The following is a 16,671-nucleotide window of genomic DNA, read 5'->3' on the forward strand; positions in this document are numbered from 1 at the left end:
ATTACACTGTGGGGGCATCATACATACTGCATAAGGGGCATTACACTGTGTGGGGGCATCATACATCCTGCATAAGGGGCATAATGGGGGCATTACACTGTGGGGGCATCATACATCCTGCATATGGGGAATAATGCGGGCATTACACTGTGTGGGGGCATTATACATCCTGCATAAGGGGCATAATGGGGGCATTACACTGTGTGGGGGCATCATACATCCTGCATAAGGGGCATAATGGGGGCATTACACTGTGTGGGGGCATCATACATCCTGCATAAGGAGCATAATGGGGGCATTACACTGTGTGGGGGCATCATACATACTGCATAAGTGGCATAATGGGGGCATTACACTGTGTGGGGGCATCATACATCCTGCATAAGGGGCATAATGGGGGCATTACACTGTGTGGGGGCATCATACATCCTGTATAAGGGGCATAATGGGGGCATTACACTGTGTGGGGGCATCATACATCCTGCATAAGGAGCATAATGGGGGCATTACACTGTGTGGGGGCATCATACATCCTGCATAAGGGGCATAATGGGGGCATTACACTGTGGGGGCATCATACATCCTGCATAAGGGTTATAATGGGGGCATCATACATCTTGCATAATGGGCATAATGGGGTCATTACACTGTGTGGGGGCATCATACATCCTGCATAAAGGGCATAATGGGGGCATTACACTGTGGGGGCATCATACATCCTGCATAAGGGGCATAATGGGGGCATTACACTGTGTGGGGGCATCATAAATACTGCATAAGGGGCATAATGGGGGCATTACACTGTGTGGGGGCATCATACATCCTGCATAAGGGGCATAATGGGGGCATTACACTGTGGGGGCATCATACATACTGCATAAGGGGCATAATGGGGGCATTACACTGTGTGGGGGCATCATACATCCTGCATAAGGGGCATAATGGGGGCATTACACTGTGGGGGCATCATACATCCTGCATATGGGGCATAATGGGGGCATTACACTGTGTGGGGGCATTATACATCCTGCATAAGGGGCATAATGGGGGCATTACACTGTGTGGGGGCATCATACATCCTGCATAAGGAGCATAATGGGGGCATTACAGTGTGTGGGGGCATCATACATCCTGCATAAGGGTTATAATGGGGGCATTACACTGTGTGGGGGGCATCATACATCCTGCATAAGGGGCATAATGGGGGTATTACACTGTGGGGGCATCATACATCCTGCATAAGGGTTATAATGGGGTCATTACACTGTGTGGGGGCATCATACATCCTGCATAAGGGGCATAAGGGGCATAATGGGGGCATTACACTGTGGGGGCATCATACATCCTGCATAAGGGGCATAATGGGGGCATTACACTGTGTGGGGGCATCATACATACTGCATAAGGGGCATAATGGGGGCATTACACTGTGTGGGGGCATCATACATACTGCATAAGGGACATCATGGGGGCATTACACTGTGGGGGCATCATACATCCTGCATAAGGGTTATAATGGGGGCATTACACTGTGTGGGGGGCATCATACATCTTGCATAATGGGCATAATGGGGTCATTACACTGTGTGGGGGCATCATACATCCTGCATAAGGGGCATAATGGGGGCATCATAAATCCTGCATAAGGGGCATAATGGGGGCATTACACTGTGTGGGGGCATCATACATACTGCATAAGGGGCATAATGGGGGCATTACACTGTGTGGGGGCATCATACATCCTGCATAAGGGGCATAATGGGGGCATTACACTGTGGGGGCATCATACATCCTGCATATGGGGCATAATGGGGGCATTACACTGTGTGGGGGCATTATACATCCTGCGTAAGGGGCATAATGGGGGCATTACACTGTGTGGGGGCATCATAAATACTGCATAAGGGGCATAATGGGGGCATTACACTGTGTGGGGGCATCATACATCCTGCATAAGGGGCATAATGGGGGCATTACACTGTGGGGGCATCATACATACTGCATAAGGGGCATAATGGGGGCATTACACTGTGTGGGGGCATCATACATCCTGCATAAGGGGCATAATGGGGGCATTACACTGTGGGGGCATCATACATCCTGCATATGGGGCATAATGGGGGCATTACACTGTGTGGGGGCATTATACATCCTGCATAAGGGGCATAATGGGGGCATTACACTGTGTGGGGGCATCATACATCCTGCATAAGGAGCATAATGGGGGCATTACAGTGTGTGGGGGCATCATACATCCTGCATAAGGGTTATAATGGGGGCATTACACTGTGTGGGGGGCATCATACATCCTGCATAAGGGGCATAATGGGGGTATTACACTGTGGGGGCATCATACATCCTGCATAAGGGTTATAATGGGGTCATTACACTGTGTGGGGGCATCATACATCCTGCATAAGGGGCATAATGGGGGCATTACACTGTGGGGGCATCATACATCCTGCATAAGGGGCATTACACTGTGTGGGGGCATCATACATACTGCATAAGGGGCATAATGGGGGCATTACACTGTGTGGGGGCATCATACATACTGCATAAGGGACATCATGGGGGCATTACACTGTGGGGGCATCATACATCCTGCATAAGGGTTATAATGGGGGCATTACACTGTGTGGGGGGCATCATACATCTTGCATAATGGGCATAATGGGGTCATTACACTGTGTGGGGGCATCATACATCCTGCATAAGGGGCATAATGGGGGCATCATAAATCCTGCATAAGGGGCATAATGGGGGCATTACACTGTGTGGGGGCATCATACATACTGCATAAGGGGCATAATGGGGGCATTACACTGTGTGGGGGCATCATACATCCTGCATAAGGGGCATAATGGGGGCATTACACTGTGGGGGCATCATACATCCTGCATATGGGGCATAATGGGGGCATTACACTGTGTGGGGGCATTATACATCCTGCGTAAGGGGCATAATGGGGGCATTACACTGTGTGGGGGCATCATACATCCTGCATAAGGAGCACAATGGGAGCATTACAGTGTGTGGGGGCATCATACATACTGCATAAGGGGCATTACACTGTGTGGGGGCATCATACATCCTGCATAAGGGGCATAATGGGGGCATTACACTGTGTGGGGGCATCATACATCCTGCATAAGGAGCATAATGGGGGCATTACACTGTGTGGGGGCATCATACATCCTGCATAAGGGGCATAATGGGGGCATTACACTGTGTGGCGGCATCATACATACTCCATAAGGGGCATAATGGGGGCATTACACTATGTGGGGGCATCATACATACTGCATAAGGGGCATAATGGGGGTATTACACTGTGTGGGGGGCATCATACATACTGCATAAGGGGCATAATGGGGGCATTACACTGTGGGGGCATCATACATACTGCATAAGGGTTATAATGGGGACATTACACTGTGTTGGGGCATCATACATCCTGCATAAGGGGTATAATGGGGGCATTACACTGTGGGGGGCATCATACATCCTGCATATGGGGAATAATGGGGGCATTACACTGTGGGGGCATCATACATCCTGCATATGGGGAATAATGCGGGCATTACACTGTGTGGGGGCATTATACATCCTGCATAAGGGGCATAATGGGGGCATTACACTGTGTGGGGGCATCATACATCCTGCATAAGGGGCATAATGGGGGCATTACACTGTGTGGGGGCATCATACATCCTGCATAAGGAGCATAATGGGGGCATTACACTGTGTGGGGGCATCATACATATTGCATAAGTGGCATAATGGGGGCATTACACTGTGTGGGGGCATCATACATCCTGCATAAGGGGCATAATGGGGGCATTACACTGTGTGGGGGCATCATACATCCTGTATAAGGGGCATAATGGGGGCATTACACTGTGTGGGGGCATCATACATCCTGCATAAGGAGCATAATGGGGGCATTACACTGTGTGGGGGCATCATACATCCTGCATAAGGGGCATAATGGGGGCATTACACTGTGGGGGCATCATACATCCTGCATAAGGGTTATAATGGGGGCATTACACTGTGTGGGGGGCATCATACATCTTGCATAATGGGCATAATGGGGTCATTACACTGTGTGGGGGCATCATACATCCTGCATAAGGGGCATAATGGGGGCATTACACTGTGGGGGCATCATACATCCTGCATAAGGGGCATAATGGGGGCATTACACTGTGTGGGGGCATCATAAATACTGCATAAGGGGCATAATGGGGGCATTACACTGTGTGGGGGCATCATACATCCTGCATAAGGGGCATAATGGGGGCATTACACTGTGGGGGCATCATACATCCTGCATAAGGGGCATAATGGGGGCATTACACTGTGTGGGGGCATCATACATCCTGCATAAGGGGCATAATGGGGGCATTACACTGTGGGGGCATCATACATCCTGCATATGGGGCATAATGGGGGCATTACACTGTGTGGGGGCATTATACATCCTGCATAAGGGGCATAATGGGGGCATTACACTGTGTGGGGGCATCATACATCCTGCATAAGGGGCATAATGGGGGCATTACACTGTGTGGGGGCATCATACATCCTGCATAAGGAGCATAATGGGGGCATTACACTGTGTGGGGGCATCATACATACTGCATAAGTGGCATAATGGGGGCATTACACTGTGTGGGGGCATCATACATCCTGCATAAGGGGCATAATGGGGGCATTACACTGTGTGGGGGCATCATACATCCTGTATAAGGGGCATAATGGGGGCATTACACTGTGTGGGGGCATCATACATCCTGCATAAGGAGCATAATGGGGGCATTACACTGTGTGGGGGCATCATACATCCTGCATAAGGGGCATAATGGGGGCATTACACTGTGGGGGCATCATACATCCTGCATAAGGGTTATAATGGGGGCATTACACTGTGTGGGGGGCATCATACATCTTGCATAATGGGCATAATGGGGTCATTACACTGTGTGGGGGCATCATACATCCTGCATAAGGGGCATAATGGGGGCATTACACTGTGGGGGCATCATACATCCTGCATAAGGGGCATAATGGGGGCATTACACTGTGTGGGGGCATCATACATCCTGCATAAGGGGCATAATGGGGGCATTACACTGTGTGGGGGCATCATACATCCTGCATAAGGGGCATAATGGGGGCATTACACTGTGGGGGCATCATACATCCTGCATATGGGGCATAATGGGGGCATTACACTGTGTGGGGGCATTATACATCCTGCGTAAGGGGCATAATGGGGGCATTACACTGTGTGGGGGCATCATACATCTTGCATAAGGAGCACAATGGGAGCATTACAGTGTGTGGGGGCATCATACATCCTGCATAAGGGGCATAATGGGGGCATTACACTGTGGGGGCATCATACATCCTGCATATGGGGAATAATGCGGGCATTACACTGTGTGGGGGCATTATACATCCTGCATAAGGGGCATAATGGGGGCATTACACTGTGTGGGGGCATCATACATCCTGCATAAGGGGCATAATGGGGGCATTACACTGTGTGGGGGCATCATACATCCTGCATAAGGAGCATAATGGGGGCATTACACTGTGTGGGGGCATCATACATACTGCATAAGTGGCATAATGGGGGCATTACACTGTGTGGGGGCATCATACATCCTGCATAAGGGGCATAATGGGGGCATTACACTGTGTGGGGGCATCATACATCCTGTATAAGGGGCATAATGGGGGCATTACACTGTGTGGGGGCATCATACATCCTGCATAAGGAGCATAATGGGGGCATTACACTGTGTGGGGGCATCATACATCCTGCATAAGGGGCATAATGGGGGCATTACACTGTGGGGGCATCATACATCCTGCATAAGGGTTATAATGGGGGCATTACACTGTGTGGGGGGCATCATACATCTTGCATAATGGGCATAATGGGGTCATTACACTGTGTGGGGGCATCATACATCCTGCATAAGGGGCATAATGGGGGCATTACACTGTGGGGGCATCATACATCCTGCATAAGGGGCATAATGGGGGCATTACACTGTGTGGGGGCATCATAAATACTGCATAAGGGGCATAATGGGGGCATTACACTGTGTGGGGGCATCATACATCCTGCATAAGGGGCATAATGGGGGCATTACACTGTGGGGGCATCATACATACTGCATAAGGGGCATAATGGGGGCATTACACTGTGTGGGGGCATCATACATCCTGCATAAGGGGCATAATGGGGGCATTACACTGTGGGGGCATCATACATCCTGCATATGGGGCATAATGGGGGCATTACACTGTGTGGGGGCATTATACATCCTGCATAAGGGGCATAATGGGGGCATTACACTGTGTGGGGGCATCATACATCCTGCATAAGGAGCATAATGGGGGCATTACAGTGTGTGGGGGCATCATACATCCTGCATAAGGGTTATAATGGGGGCATTACACTGTGTGGGGGGCATCATACATCCTGCATAAGGGGCATAATGGGGGTATTACACTGTGGGGGCATCATACATCCTGCATAAGGGTTATAATGGGGGCATTACACTGTGTGGGGGGCATCATACATCCTGCATAAGGGGCATAATGGGGGTATTACACTGTGGGGGCATCATACATCCTGCATAAGGGTTATAATGGGGTCATTACACTGTGTGGGGGCATCATACATCCTGCATAAGGGGCATAATGGGGGCATTACACTGTGGGGGCATCATACATCCTGCATAAGGGGCATAATGGGGGCATTACACTGTGTGGGGGCATCATACATACTGCATAAGGGGCATAATGGGGGCATTACACTGTGTGGGGGCATCATACATACTGCATAAGGGACATCATGGGGGCATTACACTGTGGGGGCATCATACATCCTGCATAAGGGTTATAATGGGGGCATTACACTGTGTGGGGGGCATCATACATCTTGCATAATGGGGTCATTACACTGTGTGGGGGCATCATACATCCTGCATAAGGGGCATAATGGGGGCATCATAAATCCTGCATAAGGGGCATAATGGGGGCATTACACTGTGTGGGGGCATCATACATACTGCATAAGGGGCATAATCGGGGCATTACACTGTGTGGGGGCATCATACATCCTGCATAAGGGGCATAATGGGGGCATTACACTGTGGGGGCATCATACATCCTGCATATGGGGCATAATGGGGGCATTACACTGTGTGGGGGCATTATACATCCTGCGTAAGGGGCATAATGGGGGCATTACACTGTGTGGGGGCATCATAAATACAGCATAAGGGGCATAATGGGGGCATTACACTGTGTGGGGGCATCATACATCCTGCATAAGGGGCATAATGGGGGCATTACACTGTGGGGGCATCATACATACTGCATAAGGGGCATAATGGGGGCATTACACTGTGTGGGGGCATCATACATCCTGCATAAGGGGCATAATGGGGGCATTACACTGTGGGGGCATCATACATCCTGCATATGGGGCATAATGGGGGCATTACACTGTGTGGGGGCATTATACATCCTGCATAAGGGGCATAATGGGGGCATTACACTGTGTGGGGGCATCATACATCCTGCATAAGGAGCATAATGGGGGCATTACAGTGTGTGGGGGCATCATACATCCTGCATAAGGGATATAATGGGGGCATTACACTGTGTGGGGGGCATCATACATCCTGCATAAGGGGCATAATGGGGGTATTACACTGTGGGGGCATCATACATCCTGCATAAGGGTTATAATGGGGTCATTACACTGTGTGGGGGCATCATACATCCTGCATAAGGGGCATAATGGGGGCATTACACTGTGGGGGCATCATACATCCTGCATAAGGGGCATTACACTGTGTGGGGGCATCATACATACTGCATAAGGGGCATAATGGGGGCATTACACTGTGTGGGGGCATCATACATACTGCATAAGGGACATCATGGGGGCATTACACTGTGGGGGCATCATACATCCTGCATAAGGGTTATAATGGGGGCATTACACTGTGTGGGGGGATCATACATCTTGCATAATGGGCATAAAGGGGTCATTACACTGTGTGGGGGCATCATACATCCTGCATAAGGGGCATAATGGGGGCATCATAAATCCTGCATAAGGGGCATAATGGGGGCATTACACTGTGTGGGGGCATCATACATACTGCATAAGGGGCATAATGGGGGCATTACACTGTGTGGGGGCATCATACATCCTACATAAGGGGCATAATGGGGGCATTACACTGTGGGGGCATCATACATCCTGCATATGGGGCATAATGGGGGCATTACACTGTGTGGGGGCATTATACATCCTGCGTAAGGGGCATAATGGGGGCATCATACATCCTGCATAAGGAGCACAATGGGAGCATTACAGTGTGTGGGGGCATCATACATACTGCATAAGGGGCATTACACTGTGTGGGGGCATCATACATCCTGCATAAGGGGCATAATGGGGGCATTACACTGTGTGGGGGCATCATACATCCTGCATAAGGAGCATAATGGGGGCATTACACTGTGTGGGGGCATCATACATCCTGCATAAGGGGCATAATGGGGGCATTACACTGTGTGGCGGCATCATACATACTCCATAAGGGGCATAATGGGGGCATTACACTATGTGGGGGCATCATACATACTGCATAAGGGGCATAATGGGGGTATTACACTGTGTGGGGGGCATCATACATACTGCATAAGGGGCATAATGGGGGCATTACACTGTGGGGGCATCATACATACTGCATAAGGGTTATAATGGGGACATTACACTGTGTTGGGGCATCATACATCCTGCATAAGGGGTATAATGGGGGCATTACACTGTGGGGGGCATCATACATCCTGCATATGGGGAATAATGGGGGCATTACACTGTGGGGGCATCATACATCCTGCATATGGGGAATAATGCGGGCATTACACTGTGTGGGGGCATTATACATCCTGCATAAGGGGCATAATGGGGGCATTACACTGTGTGAGGGCATCATACATCCTGCATAAGGGGCATAATGGGGGCATTACACTGTGTGGGGGCATCATACATCCTGCATAAGGAGCATAATGGGGGCATTACACTGTGTGGGGGCATCATACATACTGCATAAGTGGCATAATGGGGGCATTACACTGTGTGGGGGCATCATACATCCTGCATAAGGGGCATAATGGGGGCATTACACTGTGTGGGGGCATCATACATCCTGTATAAGGGGCATAATGGGGGCATTACACTGTGTGGGGGCATCATACATCCTGCATAAGGAGCATAATGGGGGCATTACACTGTGTGGGGGCATCATACATCCTGCATAAGGGGCATAATGGGGGCATTACACTGTGGGGGCATCATACATCCTGCATAAGGGTTATAATGGGGGCATTACACTGTGTGGGGGGCATTATACATCTTGCATAATGGGCATAATGGGGTCATTACACTGGGTGGGGGCATCATACATCCTGCATAAGGGGCATAATGGGGGCATTACACTGTGGGGGCATCATACATCCTGCATAAGGGGCATAATGGGGGCATTACACTGTGTGGGGGCATCATAAATACTGCATAAGGGGCATAATGGGGGCATTACACTGTGTGGGGGCATCATACATCCTGCATAAGGGGCATAATGGGGGCATTACACTGTGGGGGCATCATACATCCTGCATAAGGGGCATAATGGGGGCATTACACTGTGTGGGGGCATCATACATCCTGCATAAGGGGCATAATGGGGGCATTACACTGTGGGGGCATCATACATCCTGCATATGGGGCATAATGGGGGCATTACACTGTGTGGGGGCATTATACATCCTGCATAAGGGGCATAATGGGGGCATTACACTGTGTGGGGGCATCATACATCCTGCATAAGGGGCATAATGGGGGCATTACACTGTGTGGGGGCATCATACATCCTGCATAAGGAGCATAATGGGGGCATTACACTGTGTGGGTGCATCATACATACTGCATAAGTGGCATAATGGGGGCATTACACTGTGTGGGGGCATCATACATCCTGTATAAGGGGCATAATGGGGGCATTACACTGTGTGGGGGCATCATACATCCTGCATAAGGAGCATAATGGGGGCATTACACTGTGTGGGGGCATCATACATCCTGCATAAGGGGCATAATGGGGGCATTACACTGTGGGGGCATCATACATCCTGCATAAGGGTTATAATGGGGGCATTACACTGTGTGGGGGGCATCATACATCTTGCATAATGGGCATAATGGGGTCATTACACTGTGTGGGGGCATCATACATCCTGCATAAGGGTTATAATGGGGGCATTACACTGTGTGGGGGGCATCATACATCTTGCATAATGGGCATAATGGGGTCATTACACTGTGTGGGGGCATCATACATCCTGCATAAGGGGCATAATGGGGGCATTACACTGTGGGGGCATCATACATCCTGCATAAGGGGCATAATGGGGGCATTACACTGTGTGGGGGCATCATACATCCTGCATAAGGGGCATAATGGGGGCATTACACTGTGTGGGGGCATCATACATCCTGCATAAGGGGCATAATGGGGGCATTACACTGTGTGGGGGCATCATACATCCTGCATAAGGGGCATAATGGGGGCATTACACTGTGGGGGCATCATACATCCTGCATATGGGGCATAATGGGGGCATTACACTGTGTGGGGGCATTATACATCCTGCGTAAGGGGCATAATGGGGGCATTACACTGTGTGGGGGCATCATACATCCTGCATAAGGAGCACAATGGGAGCATTACAGTGTGTGGGGGCATCATACATCCTGCATAAGGGGCATAATGGGGGCATTACACTGTGTGGGGGCATCATACATCCTGCATAAGGAGCATAATGGGGGCATTACACTGTGTGGGGGCATCATACATCCTGCATAAGGGGCATAATGGGGGCATTACACTATGTGGGGGCATCATACATACTGCATAAGGGGCATAATGGGGGTAATACACTGTGTGGGGGGCATCATACATACTGCATAAGGGGCATAATGGGGGCATTACACTGTGGGGGCATCATACATACTGCATAAGGGGCATAATGGGGGCATTACACTGTGTGGGGGCATCATACATCCTGCATAAGGGGCATAATGGGGACATTACACTGTGTTGGGGCATCATACATCCTGCATAAGGGGTATAATGGGGGCATTACACTGTGGGGGGCATCATACATCCTGCATAAGGGGCATAATGGGGGCATTACACTGTGGGGGCATCATACATCCTGCATATGGGGAATAATGCGGGCATTACACTGTGTGGGGGCATTATACATCCTGCATAAGGGGCATAATGGGGGCATTACACTGTGTGGGGGCATCATACATCCTGCATAAGGGGCATAATGGGGGCATTACACTGTGTGGGGGCATCATACATCCTGCATAAGGAGTATAATGGGGGCATTACACTGTGTGGGGGCATCATACATACTGCATAAGTGGCATAATGGGGGCATTACACTGTGTGGGGGCATCATACATCCTGCATAAGGGGCATAATGGGGGCATTACACTGTGTGGGGGCATCATACATCCTGTATAAGGGGCATAATGGGGGCATTACACTGTGTGGGGGCATCATACATCCTGCATAAGGAGCATAATGGGGGCATTACACTGTGTGGGGGCATCATACATCCTGCATAAGGGGCATAATGGGGGCATTACACTGTGGGGGCATCATACATCCTGCATAAGGGTTATAATGGGGGCATTACACTGTGTGGGGGGCATCATACATCTTGCATAATGGGCATAATGGGGTCATTACACTGTGTGGGGGCATCATACATCCTGCATAAGGGGCATAATGGGGGCATTACACTGTGGGGGCATCATACATCCTGCATAAGGGGCATAATGGGGGCATTACACTGTGTGGGGGCATCATAAATACTGCATAAGGGGCATAATGGGGGCATTACACTGTGTGGGGGCATCATACATCCTGCATAAGGGGCATAATGGGGGCATTACACTGTGGGGGCATCATACATACTGCATAAGGGGCATAATGGGGGCATTACACTGTGTGGGGGCATCATACATCCTGCATAAGGGGCATAATGGGGGCATTACACTGTGGGGGCATCATACATCCTGCATATGGGGCATAATGGGGGCATTACACTGTGTGGGGGCATTATACATCCTGCATAAGGGGCATAATGGGGGCATTACACTGTGTGGGGGCATCATACATCCTGCATAAGGAGCATAATGGGGGCATTACAGTGTGTGGGGGCATCATACATCCTGCATAAGGGTTATAATGGGGGCATTACACTGTGTGGGGGGCATCATACATCCTGCATAAGGGGCATAATGGGGGTATTACACTGTGGGGGCATCATACATCCTGCATAAGGGTTATAATGGGGTCATTACACTGTGTGGGGGCATCATACATCCTGCATAAGGGGCATAATGGGGGCATTACACTGTGGGGGCATCATACATCCTGCATAAGGGGCATAATGAGGGCATTACACTGTGTGGGGGCATCATACATACTGCATAAGGGGCATAATGGGGGCATTACACTGTGTGGGGGCATCATACATCCTGCATAAGGGGCATAATGGGGGCATTACACTGTGGGGGCATCATACATCCTGCATATGGGGCATAATGGGGGCATTACACTGTGTGGGGGCATTATACATCCTGCGTAAGGGGCATAATGGGGGCATTACACTGTGTGGGGGCATCATACATCCTGCATAAGGAGCACAATGGGAGCATTACAGTGTGTGGGGGCATCATACATACTGCATAAGGGGCATTACACTGTGTGGGGGCATCATACATCCTGCATAAGGGGCATAATGGGGGCATTACACTGTGTGGGGGCATCATACATCCTGCATAAGGAGCATAATGGGGGTATTACACTGTGTGGGGGCATCATACATCCTGCATAAGGGGCATAATGGGGGCATTACACTGTGTGGCGGCATCATACATACTCCATAAGGGGCATAATGGGGGCATTACACTATGTGGGGGCATCATACATACTGCATAAGGGGCATAATGGGGGTATTACACTGTGTGGGGGGCATCATACATACTGCATAAGGGGCATAATGGGGGCATTACACTGTGGGGGCATCATACATACTGCATAAGGGGCATAATGGGGGCATTACACTGTGGGGGCATCATACATCCTGCATAAGGGGCATAATGGGGGCATTACACTGTGTGGGGGCATCATACATCCTGCATAAGGGGTATAATGGGGGCATTACACTGTGGGGGGCATCATACATCCTGCATAAGGGGCATAATGGGGGCATTACACTGTGGGGGCATCATACATCCTGCATAAGGGGCATAATGGGGGCATTACACTGTGGGGGCATCATACATCCTGCATAAGGGGCATAATGGGGGCATTACACTGTGTGGAGGGGCATCATACATCCTGCATAAGGGGCATAATGGGGGCATTACACTATGTGGGGGCATCATACATCCTGCATAAGGGGCATAATGGGGGCATTACACTGTGGGGGGCATCATAAATCCTGCATAAGGGGTATAATTGGGGCATTACACTGTGGGGGGCATCATACATCCTGCATAAGGGGCATAATGGGGGCATTACACTGTGGGGGCATCATACATCCTGCATAAGGGGCATAATGGGGGCATTACACTATGTGGGGGCATCATACATCCTGCATAAGGGGCATAATGGGGGCATTACACTGTGGGGGGCATCATAAATCCTGCATAAGGGGTATAATTGGGGCATTACACTGTGTGGGGGGGCATCATACATCCTGCATAAGGGGCATAATGGGGGCATTACACTATGTGGGGGCATCATACATCCTGCATAAGGGGCATAATGGGGGCATTACACTGTGTGGGGGGGCATCATACATACTGTATAAGGGGCATAATGGGGGCATTACACTATGTGGGGGCATCATACATCCTGCATAAGGGGCATAATGGGGGCATTACACTGTGTGGGGGCATCATACATCCTGCATAAGGGGCATAATGGGGGCATTACACTGTGGGGGCATCATACATCCTGCATAAGGGGCATAATGGGGGCATTACACTGTGGGGGTCCTGTACTCTGAGAACAATACGTTTCCTCCCTTCCTGTCTCCATAGTGGGGTCGTATGTATCTATTACAGGAAACAGAACAGAAACCTTATGATTCCTATAAAGGGGCAACACAAGACCCCCAAAGAGCCTCCGTGCTGAAGGGGTTAATGCCCCCTGCGCCCAGTAATGGGGTCTCCACATACCTCCACCTGCAGAGCCGCCACCACATATATGGCTGTTGTGTGCGCACAGGACCTGTGATGAGGTCACAGGAGAGGAGGAGTCAGGGGTCACATGATCAGGGGCCTCAGTGGATGCAGGACTCTGCTGTGCTGGTTGTCATGGTGATGGATGAGCTGAAGTTTATGTGTGGGGTCAGGAGGGGTTTACAGTGTGGATGTAGCAGAGCCGCGTGTGTACGAGGTGTACGGAGCAGAGCCGCGTGTTTACGAGGTGTACGGAGCAGAGCCGGGCGTGTACGAGGTGTACGGAGCGGAGCCGCGCGTGTACGAGGTGTACGGAGCAGAGCCGCGCGTGTACGAGGTGTACGGAGCAGAGCCGCGCGTGTACGAGGTGTACGGAGCGGAGCCGCGCGTGTACGAGGTGTACGGAGCGGAGCCGCGCGTGTACGAGGTGTACGGAGCAGAGCCGGGCGTGTACGAGGTGTACGGAGCGGAGCCGCGCGTGAACGGAGCGGAGCCGCGCGTGTACGAGGTGTACGGAGCAGAGCCGCGTGTGTACGAGGTGTACGGAGCGGAGCCGCGCGTGTACGAGGTGTACGGAGCGGAGCCGCGCGTGTACGAGGTGTACGGAGCAGAGTCGCGCGTGTACGAGGTGTACGGAGCAGAGTCGCGCGTGTACGAGGTGTACGGAGCAGAGCCGCGTGTACGAGGTGTACGGAGCAGAGCCGCGTGTGTACGAGGTGTACGGAGCAGAGCCGCGCGTGTACGAGGCGTACGGAGCGGAGCCGCACGTGTACGAGGTGTACGGAGCGGAGCCGCGCGTGTACGAGGTGTACGGAGTGGAGCCGCGCGTGTACGGAGCGGAGCTGCGCGTGTACGAGGTGTACGGTGCGGAGGCGCACGTGTACGAGGTGTACGGAGCGGAGCCGCATGTGTACGATGTGTATGGAGCGGAGCCGCGCATGTACGAGGTGTACGGAGCGGAGCCGCGTGTGAGGTGTACAGAGCGGAGCCGCGCGTGTACAAGGTGTACGGAGCAGAGCCGCGCGTGTACGAGGTGTACAGAGCGGAGCCGCGCGTGTACGAGGTGTACGGAGTGGAGCCGTGTGTACGTGGTGTACGTAGCAGAGCCGTATGTGTACGAGGTGTAGGGAGCGGAGCCGTGCGTACGATGTGTAGGGAGCGGAGCCGTGTGTGTACGAAGTGTAGGGAGCAGAGCCGTGTGTGTACTTAGTGTAGGGAGCAGAGCCGTGTGTGTACGAAGTGTAGGGAGCGGAGCCGTGTGTACACGAAGTGTAGGGAGCGGAGCCGTGTGTACAAGGTGTTCGGAGCGGAGCCGTGCGTGTACGAGGTGTACGGAGCAGAGCGGAGCAGAGCGTGTACGAAGTGTATGGAGCGGAGCTGCATGTGTACGAGGTGTACGGAGCGGAGTAGCGTGTACGAGGTGAGCGGAGCAGCGTGTGTGCGAGGTGTACGGAGCGGAGCCGGGTGTGTACAAGGTGTACGGAGCGGGGCTGCGCATGTACGAGGTGTACGGAGCGAAGCCGGGTGTGTACGAGGTGTACGGAGCGAAGCCGTGTGTGTAAGATGTGTACGAAGCGGAGCCGCGCGTGTACGAGGTGTATGGAGCGGAGCCATATGGTTACGAGGTGTATGGAGCAGAGCCGCGCGTGTACGAGGTGTATGGAGCGGAGCCGCGCGTGTAAGAGGTGTACGGAGCGAAGCCGCGTGTGTACGATGTGTACGGAGCGGAACCGCTTGTGTACGAGGTGTACGGAGCGGAGCCGCGTGTGTACGAGGTGTACGGAGCGGAGCCGCGTGTGTACGATGTGTACGGAGCGGCACACTGTGTACGAGGTGTACGGAGCGTAGCCGCATGTGTACGAGGCGTATGGAACAGAGCCGCGCGTGTACGAGATGAGCGGAGCAGCGCATAAACGAGGCGTATGGAGCGGAGCCGCATATGTACGAGGTGTACGGAGCGGAGCTACGTGTGTACGAGTTGTACAGAGCGGAGCTACGTGTGTACGAGTTGTACAGAGCAGAGCCGCGTGTGTACAAGGTGTATGGAGCGGAGCCACGTGTGTACGAGTTGTACGGAGAGGAGCTGCGTGTGTTTGTTTCATTGCAGCCATTTTGTAAATTCTAAAAAGTTCATTTTTTTCTCATTAAAGTACACTCTGCACCCCATCTTGACTGAAAAAAATCAAATGTAGAAATTTTTGAAAATTTATTAAAAAAGAAAAACTAAACTATCACATGGTCATAAGTATTCAGACCCTTTGCTCAGTATTGAGTAGAAGCCCCTTTTGAGCTAGTAC

At 51.5% G+C, this 16,671-nt stretch overlaps 1 protein-coding gene across 1 annotated transcript in view; it reads right to left on the bottom strand.

The window, feature by feature from the left end:
- The window catches only part of LOC141203887 (uncharacterized), a 37,451-nt gene extending 23,003 nt beyond the window's left edge, over window positions 1–14,448 (bottom strand). Inside the window, exon 1 of the mRNA XM_073663862.1 lies at window positions 14,372–14,448. The gene's annotated coding sequence lies outside the window, so the exon portion shown is untranslated. The remainder of the gene's footprint in view (window positions 1–14,371) is intronic.
- Window positions 14,449–16,671: the final 2,223 nt, after the last annotated feature.

This window comes from Phyllobates terribilis, unplaced genomic scaffold (assembly GCF_046119375.1).
Source record: "Phyllobates terribilis strain yellow unplaced genomic scaffold, ASM4611937v1 Scaffold_130__1_contigs__length_5004896, whole genome shotgun sequence".
NCBI lineage: Eukaryota > Metazoa > Chordata > Amphibia > Anura > Dendrobatidae > Phyllobates > Phyllobates terribilis.